Genomic DNA, 12,736 nt, shown 5'->3' with positions numbered 1-12,736 from the left:
CAACCTGAGCAGCCGAGAGGGTAGTAAATTGTCACAGGAGGTCAACTTCCTATCAGACAAGCCAGACCCAGGAGCAATGGGGGCAGCTGGATGGAGGGGCAGATGCAAAGACAGAAAGTGTCGCAAAGGAAAAAATAGATGGCTTTGACCACGGAGTGGAGAAAAGGACACTAGAACATCAAAGGAAGCTCAAGGTGTCTTGCCTACAAGATGGAAAATGGACGATGTTGGCCTATGAAGAAGACGGTGAGAAAACAGATATGAACACACCCAACTTTATTCTTTAGGGAAGGCATCATGTGCTTGCATGTGAGCATGGGGTTGTGGAGTGTGGAGTTAAAGGTATTATAGGTATTATAATGCAGGTTTGGCACCAGGTGTCCTGGGCACAGCTTCCCCCTCTGCTACTTACTGACTGTGAGACCCTCAGCCAAGTGCTAAACCTCAGTTTCTTCATCTGTAAAATGGGGATTATAGCAATACCCATTGAATAAAGCTATTGTGAAGGTTAATTAGATGACCTGCATATATAGCATGGTGTCTGCTCCTTCGTTGGTACACAAAAAATGCAAACCATTTACTAACCCTATTATTACTACTGTTATCAGTTATCAACCCGGCTGGGAGAGGACCTCAGAATTTAAGATACTACCAAATAGAGTTCAAGGCTTTGTGCTTATGAGCTAAGTTCAAAGGACGGTGTTCCAGGGGAATGAGGCGAAGTCTTGGCCTGACTCCTGGGAACCTGTGAAAATACATACTGCCCAGATCAGTGTTGAACTGAGTTATAATAATAGCAGCTGACACTAACATAGAACTTGGCATAGGCCAGCGACTGTCTAAGCTCTTACGTGAATTAATCCCCATTGAATCCCCACAGCAACCCCATGAGGTAGGTATTATTATGTTCCCTTTGCAGATAAGGAAACTGAAATAACTTGCCTGATGTCTCACAGGTAGTTAGCAATCATGGCAGGGTTTAACCTGGGATAATCTGGCTTTGAGAGCTGGTAAGCTGCGTTCTTCACCACAATGCCACACTGCCTCTAAGCCAATAACCAGTATACTCCATAACAAAAACCAGTGGATAGCACTCGCCTTGTGGCTACCTCCAGAACTGATTTAGATGGGGGTGGTATGGGGAGGTTTCAATCTGCAAAAAAAAAAAAAAAAATGTGTGATGAGACAGCACCAAGGGTAACAAAATCAAAACACTGCAGGAGGTATGCAAGGAATGTGCATGAATGGGGTAGCCTGGTTATAGTACTATAGGGATGTTCCAGAGCACAGTCCAGCTGATTGTGACCACTTAGAATGCAGACCCCATGGAGCCCATTTTTCAAAAGACATTGGAAAGCTAGGTTTTCATCTCAAATCTCCTAGTTTGTAGACGTTGGCAACCAATTCACAGTATTTAAGCACATGGTGAGGGTCAAAAACGGAAAAAACATACAAAAACCGCATCTCCAGACTGGACACTATCTACTTTGCAGTCTCTGATGGGCAATTTGGCTTTCAGAGATCAGTGTGCCCATTAGACACCATCCAAGAAGTTTTACAAGGGACCCAGAAGTCTTCATATGTGGGGACTTTCTCCATTCTTATTATCAACGTTTCTATCTGGAGACAAAGCATCGATGTGGATATGCCTGGGATTGATGTTTTGTTAGCAGTTATAAATGATCCAAGAGGGAGTCATCCCCTCCAACCCTTCTTCCTAAAAAGCAGTGATTCACGGTGGTTAGAACCTAAACTTCAACTCTGGCTTCACCAGAATTCAAATCCTAGTTCCACCACGCAGACCACCCTGGCAAGTTACTAAACTCTCTCAGCCAGTTTCCCTATCTGTAAAGTGAGGCTAGAATTACTTCCCCACCTGTATGGTCAGGTTCCTTTTAGATGCATTTCCCTCCATGTTATCAAAGAAAACAAAAAATATTTTCCAGAGTTAGAATCCTATGGAGAAACTTAAAGGCTTTGTTGTATGTGTGTGTGTGTGTGTGTGTGTGTGTGTGTGTGTGTGTGTGTGTGTGTAAGAGAGAGTAAGAAACTAGCCCTTAGAGAATGAAATCAATTCTATCTTAAGACCAATAACAGGCCAATTTCTCAGTAATCCTTTGAAATAAAATTTCTCAGCCCTGGGAGGAACTGAGCAGCAATGTAGAATTACTAAGGCAGAGTTCCCTAACTTTGAGCTGCATGCGAGTTGCCTGGGGAGGTTTAAAAGAAGGTGACATCGGGGCCTCATCTCAAAGCATTCTAAGTCATTAAATCAGAAGTGAGACCCAAGAATCTGCATTTTCCAGCTCCCTGTTCCCACCCTGGGGTTTGGATGCAGGTGGTCCCTACAATACTCTTTGCCTAACATCCTCCTTCCCAAACCCAAAAGGAAGAACGCACTAACGGAAACTAGCCTTTAACAGAGTGGCCAGTCTTCATTTCCATCAGCAAACTCATCGCCAGGAATGTGTTATGTCTCACTTGTTGCCAAGGAGGGGAGTCAAGTTACCACCAAGGAGCCTACCCACCCACGGGGAGGCTCTTTTGCAACAAACCTCAAAGCAGTCAGGGTTTCTACTGAGAGGGCCTGGAGAAGCCTAACGTTAGAGAAGTCCATTCTGGACAGGAGACAAAAAGCCTTGAATAGGTGACTTTTCTGAATTTCATTCAAAAAACTGTTTGAAGTAAATGACTGCCTTTTAAAACTATGAGGTCCTGCCTTTAAAAAAAAAATGTATTCTTTATCCTTATCAGCAACACTGTAACTAATCCCGAAGTCCCGGCCTTTTAAAAAAATTACTCTGTGGGGCGCCTGGGTGGCTCAGTCCTTAAGCGTATGCCTTCGGATCAGGTCATGATCCCAGCGTCTTGGGTTCGAGCCCCACATCGGGCTCCCTCTCCACGGGAAGCCTGCTTCTCCCTCTCCCACTCCTGCTTGTGTTCCCTCTCTCGCTGTGTCTCTCCCTGTCAAATAAATAAAATCTTAAAAAAAAAAGAAAAAAAATTACTCTGTATCCTTATCAAGAGCACTGTAACCCATCTCTGCTCCCCCAGATGATGGAAATTCCAGGTGGACAGACTGGGGTCATGAGAGTCTTTATCCAAACTCAGAAAAAGGTCTCATTCATCCTAATTTCACAGGATATCTCTGCAAGCCATGTGGCAGTTGGAGCAAAGAAAAAGTTTTATGACATCAAATCCACAAAGACTGGAAATCACTGACCCTAAAACATTCAACAACTTGGAATGGAAGGTGGTGCTCTCAGAAGAGAAGTATTCTGGTGCCAATGGAATCAGAGACTTGCAGGCTCTCCAAGCCAGAAAATTCCCGGCTCTCCAGCTCCTAGGGAAAGTGGAAAAATGAATCGCACAGAGCCCAAACATTTAAATATTGCTGCAGTCTCTTTATTGATCGAATCATTCATGTCCCCAGCCTAAAGCAACCTGTCTGCAAGCTTTTATTTTCTGCTGGTGCCTTGAGGATTCGAGCAAAGTGAGGTTATTCTCAAAGTTTCGGAGCCACCTATGACAGATTCAGCTGGGATGTTTGTGAAAATGCAGATTCCTGGCCTCCAATCAAGACCCTGAGTGGCCCTGAAATATGCATTATCACAAGCAACTCCCCGCTCCCCAAAATATTTCTAGGTATTCTGAAGTTGGAGAACCACTGTTGTAGGGCTTTGCATTTAACAGAGAACCTTCTTGCCTGTGTGAACATATGCCACAAAACAGGACTTTTTTACATCCCTAAGATGCCTGGTAGAAGCTTCAGCTACTGCTGCTTCCTCCCTACTCCCTAGAGACCTTTACACAACTCCCAGGTTTGTTCTTCCCTCTCTCCTCATGGTCAAGTTCACGGTCACATATCTGATGCCTTGTAGAATTCAGTGGGACTTCCTTAGCAGCAAAAATAGTTGACCATGACAAAGCCTGGATGTAAGGCAGATGAGTATTGTCAACCACAAATATGATACATGACATTCAGGGTACTTTCATCTTACTCGGGGGTGAGGTTCTAATGTCAGGGCATCGTGTGAACTTTGAGGATAATAAAAATTCATCTTAGAAGCATCCATAGGGGGATGCCCTATTAGAGATTCACACCCTGTAACTGGTCAGCCCAACAGAGCCAGTGTTCCCACCAGTGTCGGAAGAGATGACGTTCCTTGGGTTGAGCACCGGCTGAAATAGTTGGCTGTTTAGGGATCATGGCATATGTTCAACACTGGAACCAAGCTCCAAGCTTACACGGAAGGAATAGGAGTCATATACCCATCCATGCTCATGAGCATTGAGCATGATGATGGCCAGAATCTCCAGCTCCATTTAAACAACTGCTTTTTTTTTTTTCTTTTTGAGAAACATGAATGGTTCATTCATCATAAGTTAAATGCATGTACAATGCAACTCTACTGAACTTACATCTCTGGATGGCCTTGTAGGCATCTAAATAGTCAGGCACACCCCTACCATGTATAAAAAATGCTTGTTTGTCATTCTTAGCAATAAAAACCTTCAAGCTCCAAAGTTTCCATTAAGGAAGAACGAAACCTCCTAACTGGATTAAGCATCCCATGACAGTCTCCCATTAGCAGACACAAAGTTAGCAGATATTATTAACCCATTATGCACTGGTAAAGCTTATGTCTTACAAACACGCTGGCATGAGTCCTTTCCTGGCCTCAAAATATCCTTCAATTGCATTAGGATTGGAAGTAAGCATATGTATCAAGGTGGGCAAGAAGCAAGAAGGTGGCCTTTTTGCAAAAACGTGAAAGCAAATCCATCTTCTTTCCTACATGATTGGTTGGACTAAAACTTAATGGGGATTGTTCTGCATAGATGTGTCTTCAGAGAATTCTTGTGATTTCACGAATGAAAAATGGGGAACATTAGCTACTTCCAGAAGTCACATCTAAGTCATCATTAACAATGGAACGATTCTGGCTTTGAAAAGGATATAAACTGGTGGACTTTGACAGAGGAAAAAAAAAAAAAAACATGAAAAAGATGTTACCAGTAACCAGAGCAACACAAATTAAAGTAACAACGATAGACTTTTTTTTTTTTTTTGGTCTGCCTGACTGAAACAATTAAAAAGATGGATAATATCAAGGTTGGTGAGAGTGCGAAAAATTAGATACAACACTGTTGGTGGAAGAGTGATTTGGGACCGTCTTTTGGAGGTCAAGTTGGATACATCTATTAAACTTTAAAATCCACTCGCCACCCACACAGCAATTATACTTCTGGGTATCCTTCCTAGATACAGGTGCACAAAAAGGATATAGAACAACGGCTCTTTTCCCTAGCTACACATTAGAATCACCTAGAGAGCTTTAAAAAAAAAAAAACAAAAAACAAAGAAACAACAATGCCCAGGGCCCACCCTGGATCAGTTAAATTAGAATCTCCAGTGATAGGGCCAGGCATTGGTAGGTTTTAGGGCTCTCCAGAAGATTCTAATGTAGCAAGGGTGGAGAACCGAGGATATGCAGTGATGTTCACTGCAGCTCTGTTTGAAATAGGGGAAACCATGAAACGACCTAAATGCCCATCGGTGGGAAAATGAGTAAATACACAGTGGTTTATTCATAGGATGGAGTACCACACTGCGCCTTAAACATGGATAATCTCCCATACTGCGGCTTAATAAGGCCCCACATGATCTGGTTGCTGCCTCTCTGTCTTAATCTCGCAGCACCCTCCCTCCTCCACTTCTGCTACACTGAATTCTCTCTCTTCTTTGAGCAACACAAAGACCTGCCACAGGGCCTTTGCACTTGCCCGCCCCGCTACCTAGAATTTTCTTCCTTCTAATATCCACGCGGCTTGTTCCCCATCTCTCCTTGAGATGCTTGCTCATAGGTTAGCGGAGAGGCTACCCCTGACCAACTTCTCTAAAATAGCACCCACAGCCCCGCCCTCCTTCCCTTGGTCCCCTTATCCCAACTTTACTTTCCTTCCGTACTTACCACTCCCTGAGAAACCAAATATATAATATATAATTATACATACAATATATTGATACATAATTACACGTTTTATGTATTAATATACATACAATCATATATACTTTTATGGTCTATCTCCTCCTACTGGGATGAAAACCAAAAACACTTTCATTTCTGTCATTGCCCATAGTGATAGAGCATAATGCTTCAGGGTGCTCACTTTGAAGCTAAACTGTTGGGGTTTAAATGCAGGTTCTACGTCCAAGTAGCTGTGTGCTCTTGGGCACATCTTTTAACCAGTCGGTGCCTTAGTTTTCTTGTCGGTAAAATAGGGATAAAACAGTACCTAGCCCACAGGACTGTGAAGATTAAACTGTGTAAAACACAGTGCCTGGCACATGGTATTCACCATGTAACTGTGGTCCCACAGTTACTTGTCATCACCAGCATCTAGAGCACTGCCTGGCATGTAAATATTTATTGAGTAAACTGATGAATTAATATACATATGTCATATATATCTTATATATATGATACATACCATATATGGGTATAGCATTATCCTATTTATATAAACACACAAGATGAATTTCTGAGTGCACACTTAGAGGATGCACACCAAATCCTAACGGTGCTACAAGCCCTTGAGGAGGAGAATGAAGTTCAGAAATGCTCAGAAAGCATTTCCTTGCATCTGTATCATTACGGGTTTTTATGGTTTTTTTGCACGCACCGAGTGTAAAGGCAAATATGTTTCCAGATAAAACGTTTCTCAAAAGGAAACCAGTGCTTAGACTCAAAAGTATGCAGATGCACTGGTCCAAGGTCAGTGCTGGACGTCTCCTACAGAGAACGGAAGCCCTTGGGCTAAGAAGGCTCGGGCCGGCTCTCTCTCTCTTTTTCACTGTCTGTTTGTCCCACACAGTGCCTGAGCAACCAGCAGTCTGCCGCAAGCACGGAGGATGGACCTCATCCACATACACCCCACAGGAGTTTCTGAGGAATGGACCCTTGACTTCAGACCGTGAGATCTCTTCCTCCAGGACTCTCCAGAGGCAGGTCCCTGGCAAATGAACTTTGAAAAAAAAAAAAAGAAAAGAAAGAAAGAAAGAAAAAGAAAGAAATGGAAAAAAGCCCCAAGTTAAGGAAAACCAAGCAGCACAAGACCAGCCAGTCACTGATTAAAAAAAGAAAGAAAGAAAGAAAGAAAGAAAGAAAGAAGGAAGGAAGGAAGGAAGGAAGGAAGGAAGGAAGGAAAGAAAGAAAGAAAGAAAGAAAGAAAGAAACAAAGAAACAAAGAAACAAAGAAAGAAACAAAGAAAGAAAGAAAGAAAGAGAAAGAAAGAAAGAAAAAGAAAGAAAGAAAAAAGAAAAGAAAAAGAAAAAGAAAACCTCAAGTTTCACTGTCTGAGTTTAGTGAAAGCCTCTGTGTCCATTCCTCTTCTGCAGAGATGAGCCTCAGGAAATCTCAGTATTGCTAATGGTGGGGGAGGGGGATCCAGATCTGGTGGGGAGCCAGAGGTCCTAGGAAGAGCAATGGAGGCTGGTGTCTGCAAAGTCGAGCACGAACAATTGCAGCATGTTTCAAGTTGTCTGACAGAGTGGGATTTGTGCTTTTTTTTTTTTTTTTCATTTTTACATGTCGGAGGTAGTGGGCCCTCCTCCGTCAGCTGCTCCCCGCCACAACTCCCAGAGTTCAATCAGTCCCCAAAGAAACCAAGGAAGGGGCTTTCTGGCCTTTTGCCCTGACCTCAATCTTCCAACAGTCCCCTCCCTTGCTTGCATCCACCGCTGGGCACCTCACTTCACTTAAAGACTCTGAGAATGTACTTAATGGTCAATTCTAGGTACAGGAGCACCTTCCCCATCCCAGTTTTGGGAATAAACTGGCTGTGTTTTATGGAATGTGCTTTTTTTCAAACTCTCTTTCTTTTTTTTAGCAAGTCTCAGGCACGATCTTTGATTTTCCTGGATGCCAACCTGGCAATGCCACCCACTGTTATTTCTTTTCCGTCAAATGTAACCCCTTTAGGTGTGATGGTACTGATTTAATGATGCCCTTATTCTGCCTACCAGAACACGCCAACCCAGTGTTTCACAGAATGTGCAGCGTACCGCTGGTGGTACTCAAGATAATTTTTAAGTCGGTTATAGACAACATTAAGTGATGCCAATCACAAAGTACATTTCCCCTTTTCTAGTCTTGTCCAATGCTGATTACAGCAAAGAGAAAGCCTCTGTTTAGTGAGCATGGGTCCTCAACACCTTTCCGTGACTTTAGCTCTTTTCCCTTCTTCATAAAGAAAGAGCAGGCCTCAGGTTCAAAGTCGAGATAGAACTCAATAGCATAGTCCTGTTTTTGTTGTATTTCTTTTATTAATTACCTTCCATTTACAGTTTCCCCATAGGAATGTGATCTATTGTTTCTATTCAAATAAATTTACATAAGAAAAATAAGTGGACTCAAAGAAAATATCAAGGGGTTAACAAAACAGGTGATATGTATATATGGCAAAAATAACTTCAAGAACTCATATGAGAAACACAGTAAAAATGAACTTTCCTAAGCAAGAGAAAAGGCAGCTTATTCTAAGTGAATAAACATGAGGCTGAGAAAACACCTGCGTCCCAGTGCCGTTTGTGCCACTAACTCGCTATGCAAGCTGATTTTAGGCAAGTTTCTTAGCCTCTCTGTGCCTCAAATTTCTTCATCTGGAAAATGGACATAAGAACACCTGCCTACATACCTCAGAGCATTATTCCGAGAATTAATTGCCGTAATAGATGGGAATGCCCCTGGAGGGAGATTCTAAGTGCTACACAAATACAAAGCATTGTTCTTAGATTACTATGAATCTCAGGCTGTTTGTTAAAATCCTGGAAACTAGCAAAACAATAAATGTTGGTGGACATCAGATGCCATGGGCCCTTTCACCTGGACGTCTGCCACGAGCCAGCACTTGTCCCAGGAGGAAACGGAATCAGGGCCACGAATTCTCAGCACGCAGGGATCCTAGCATCATTTCAGTGTACTGGGTCCCAGTTTCTGTTTCAGACATTTTGTTTCTTGTTTGTTTGTGTTCGGGTCCCTGATCTTTTACCCAAATCAAATGAGAAGTGTTGCTGAGAGGCAGAATAAAAATGGTTTTAAGTAACCCTGTTTACTATGGTCTGTAAGTTGCGTTTTCTTGATGTTCCCAACCTTCTGGAGACTCCCATAATCACAATGGGCTCCTGGATCCCAGCCTAAGCCTGTAAGGAGGAACACAGAGAAGCTGGTGGTAGGGCTAAGGAGGTGTCGACTCAGAAATGCCCTCCCAGGAGGCACTGAAAATGTTCCTCTCACTGAAATCACTAAATGAGATCCCTGGGACCCAGAGGGGGGCCTGATTTTTGCTGGGTCCTCAGGACCCGGCAGAGAGCTTTCATAACTGATAAAGTGGGGTGATAGTCTTCTCCAGGGCTTCCTGCAAGACTGAGATCATCCTTGCTCCACTCCAAAAAACAGAAAAAAGACTGACCAAGGACATCAGCCAGAGGACACTTTTAGCAGCCAGTGACCAAAAAAAAAAAAAAAAAGCTACAACAAAAAGTAGAGTTTACCAGTTCCTCTAACTGAAATTTTGAGAAATAGCTTCAGGCACGGCTGGATCTCAGTGCTCAGCATTAAGAACTTCTTCTCCCTATTATTTCTCAGCTTCAACTTGCTGAGTTCATTTTGGTTTCGTGATGGCCGTGATGGCTGCCACCAGCTTCTGGCTTCTCCCACCAGCTTAGCGATGCGGCAGAAATGAAGTGTTTTTCCCCTAATAGCTACGGAGGTGGGGGGCCAGGTTTGATTTGAAATAATGCAAAACTGACTCAGAACGAGAACCAGTCCATCAGTATGGATACCAGCCATTAACGAACAGGTGTGGCCACTCTTCCAACACAAATTGAATCCGTGGCCAGGGGTGTGTGGCACTCTCATTGGCCAGGCCCAGGCCCGGCTCACAATTCAGCCAGTGGAACTGAGGGTGAGGTCAGCTCCGCCCAGACTTTATGGATTGAGGGAGTGGGAAGAATGGTTTCCCAAAGGAAAACCAAAGTGCTTTTACCAGAAGGAGAGACAGAAGCTAAACAGAAGAAACACTGTCTGCATTAGGCATGCCGCTCCTTACTACGCCTGCCACAAGCAAGGGCAAAAGTAAAGCGGGGCGCCTGGGTGGCTCAGTTGTTAAGCGTCTGCCTTTGGCTCAGGTCATGATCCCGGGGTCCTGGGATCAGCCCCGCATTGGGCTCCCTACTCGGTGGGGAGCCTGCTTCTCCCTCTCCTGCTCCCCCTGCTTGTGTTCCCTCTCTAGCTGTGTCTCCCTTGGTCAAATAAATAAATAAAATCTTAAAAAAAAAAAAGTAATATAAAAGCGTTTCAAACCATCTCCCCAGTCTGTTGTCACTCTCATCCACTCCCTCATTCGATCGTTATTTACAGAGCACCTGTTCGGCCATGGGCTAGGCTCTGCAGATTCCAATATGATCAAGACACACCCTGGGAAGAGTGTGCAGTGAGGAGCAGACACATAGTCAACAATGAGGAGAAAACGTGAGGATGTGCTAAGACAGGCATGAACGGTGTTCTGCAGTCTTTGCAGGAGGTGCCACTGGCTACATCCAAGGCCAGGGGGGCGGGGAGGTAGCCTCAGGGAGAAAATGTCCCTGTACCACCATTCTGTGCGTTGCTAAGGTGGATATGGGTACAGTCCTTGAAGCTGCCCTATCTTTACCCAAGAGTTACGGGCAGAAGCAGATGCAGACATAAATTCGCTGGCCTCAGCTCCTGGATCAGCAAATTATCTTTGGCCTATGCTAGGACAGCTGCATTCAGCAAAACAGCATTATGCATGTATCTTGATATGTAATCCTAGATCCAGGCTTCTAAATATAAGAGACAGTTTTGGGCCACTGATTACAAAAAAAAAAAAAATTATTCTAAGACAGCATCCACATTCATTGGCTACTACCAATCCATAAAAAACACTCGTGGATGTTGGATATTTGAGCCTGGAGAGTTACCCTATAAAAACAGGTCCCTAAACCAACACACTTTGAATTCCGGTTTTGACACAGGCAGAAAGAGGCATAAAGACCACCCAGGCATCACCCATCCATCATTCCTGGAGAAGCCACAGAAAGAAAAATTCCCTTCCCAATACAGATGTATTATTTGTTCCAATGGAGATTTTCTTATCAGGGCTCAGAAGATGGAAGTACAGAGTTGCCTTTGTGTATTCTCCTGGGTCAAGCATCTGCATTTTATCTGTGTACTTGGTTGGGCAGCCAAACCTCGGCTGGGCAGCCAGGTCAAACCTGGGATGGTCCCAATTTTCATCCCTCTTCCGGTCTCAGCACCCGGTTCACCATCACATGCTGGCTCACGGGAGGTGTTCTGCCATTTTAATTTTCTAAAGCTGTCTGCTCCTGGCACTGCCACGGAGTGTCGATTCCTCCGGGTGACACGGAATCCCACGTATGAGGACTGGGTGTACTGCAGAGTGAATATACTGAGAGGCACTCGGGAGAGGCCAAATCCTGCCTGTACAGAAGTAACAAGTGGCCTGATGACCAGCATGACAGAGGGCCTCGCACAGATCTCAACACCTACCAGGGAAGGTAAACAAATATTTCTCAAGCCACTCCCAAAGGTCATCCAAACAATTACAGTAGTCTTCTTAGAGGTCTCGGGTGGTCTTCATTGCAGATTGGCGCTATAATAAATACCACAAACTCAGTGACTTGAAAACAACCCACATTTATTGCCCTACAGTTTTGGGGGTCAAAAGTCTGAATCAGGTCTCACAGGGCCAGAACCAAGATGCCGGCAGGGTTGCATTCCTTCCCGTATCTTCTCAGGGAGAATCGTTCCCTTGCCTTTTCCACCTTGCAGACAATGCCCGCGTTCCTCGGGCCCCCATCTCCTTCCATCTTCAAAGTGAGCAATGGCCCCTAGACTCTTTCTCACTTGGCATCTCTCTGGTTCTGACTTCTTGGCCTTCCTCTTCTCCATGTAATGACCCTTGTGGTTGCATGGGGCCCACCCTAGTCATCCAGGCTAATCTCCTTATTTTTTTTTTAAGATTTCATTTATTTATTTGACAGACAGACAGCAAGAGAGGGAACACAAGCAGGGGGAGAGGGAGATAATCTTATTTTAAAAGCAGCAGATTAGTAAGCTTAATTCCCCCTTGCTGTGTATCCTAACAGACTCACAGGTTCCAGAGATTGGTCTGGGGACATTTGGGGGAGACCATTATTCTGCCCACCACACCCTGCTTTCACAGTTGATCCCCCTACAGCACTCACAGCAGCCTGGCAGGATCTCAAAACCTAAACTGAACCATGTCATTCCTTGGCTGAAACCCAACCCACCCCCCCAGTGGCATCCCGTGCAACTACAACTCAAACTTTGAACCACGTCCCACAAAGCCCCCCATGATCAGAGCTTTGTCTGCCTCCCAGATCTCATCTCCTACCACTCCCGTTCCTGCTCCCTCCCTCTGCTGCAGCCCCACCCTGGCCTTCTGGCTCCTCCCCAGACAAGCCAAGATCATTCCTGCCTCAGGGCCTTTGTACATGCTGTTGCCTCTGCTCAGAACACCGAGCCCCGGATTCTCTCTTCCTCTTCCTCCAGGTCTCAGCTTCTCGGAGAGGGCTGCCCTACCAACACCCTACCCCTAGGGTCTTCTATTTGCACAATCACACAGCCCCAGAGTTTTGCTTCAAGGTCTATTACAATGGGGTTGGAT

This window comes from Eumetopias jubatus, unplaced genomic scaffold (assembly GCF_037043125.1).
Source record: "Eumetopias jubatus isolate StellerSeaLion01/CBP00866 unplaced genomic scaffold, mEumJub1_p1.0 scaffold_16, whole genome shotgun sequence".
Classification (NCBI taxonomy): domain Eukaryota; kingdom Metazoa; phylum Chordata; class Mammalia; order Carnivora; family Otariidae; genus Eumetopias; species Eumetopias jubatus.
The sequence above is the reverse complement of the archived record's forward strand: the minus strand, read 5'-3'. Positions refer to the sequence as shown.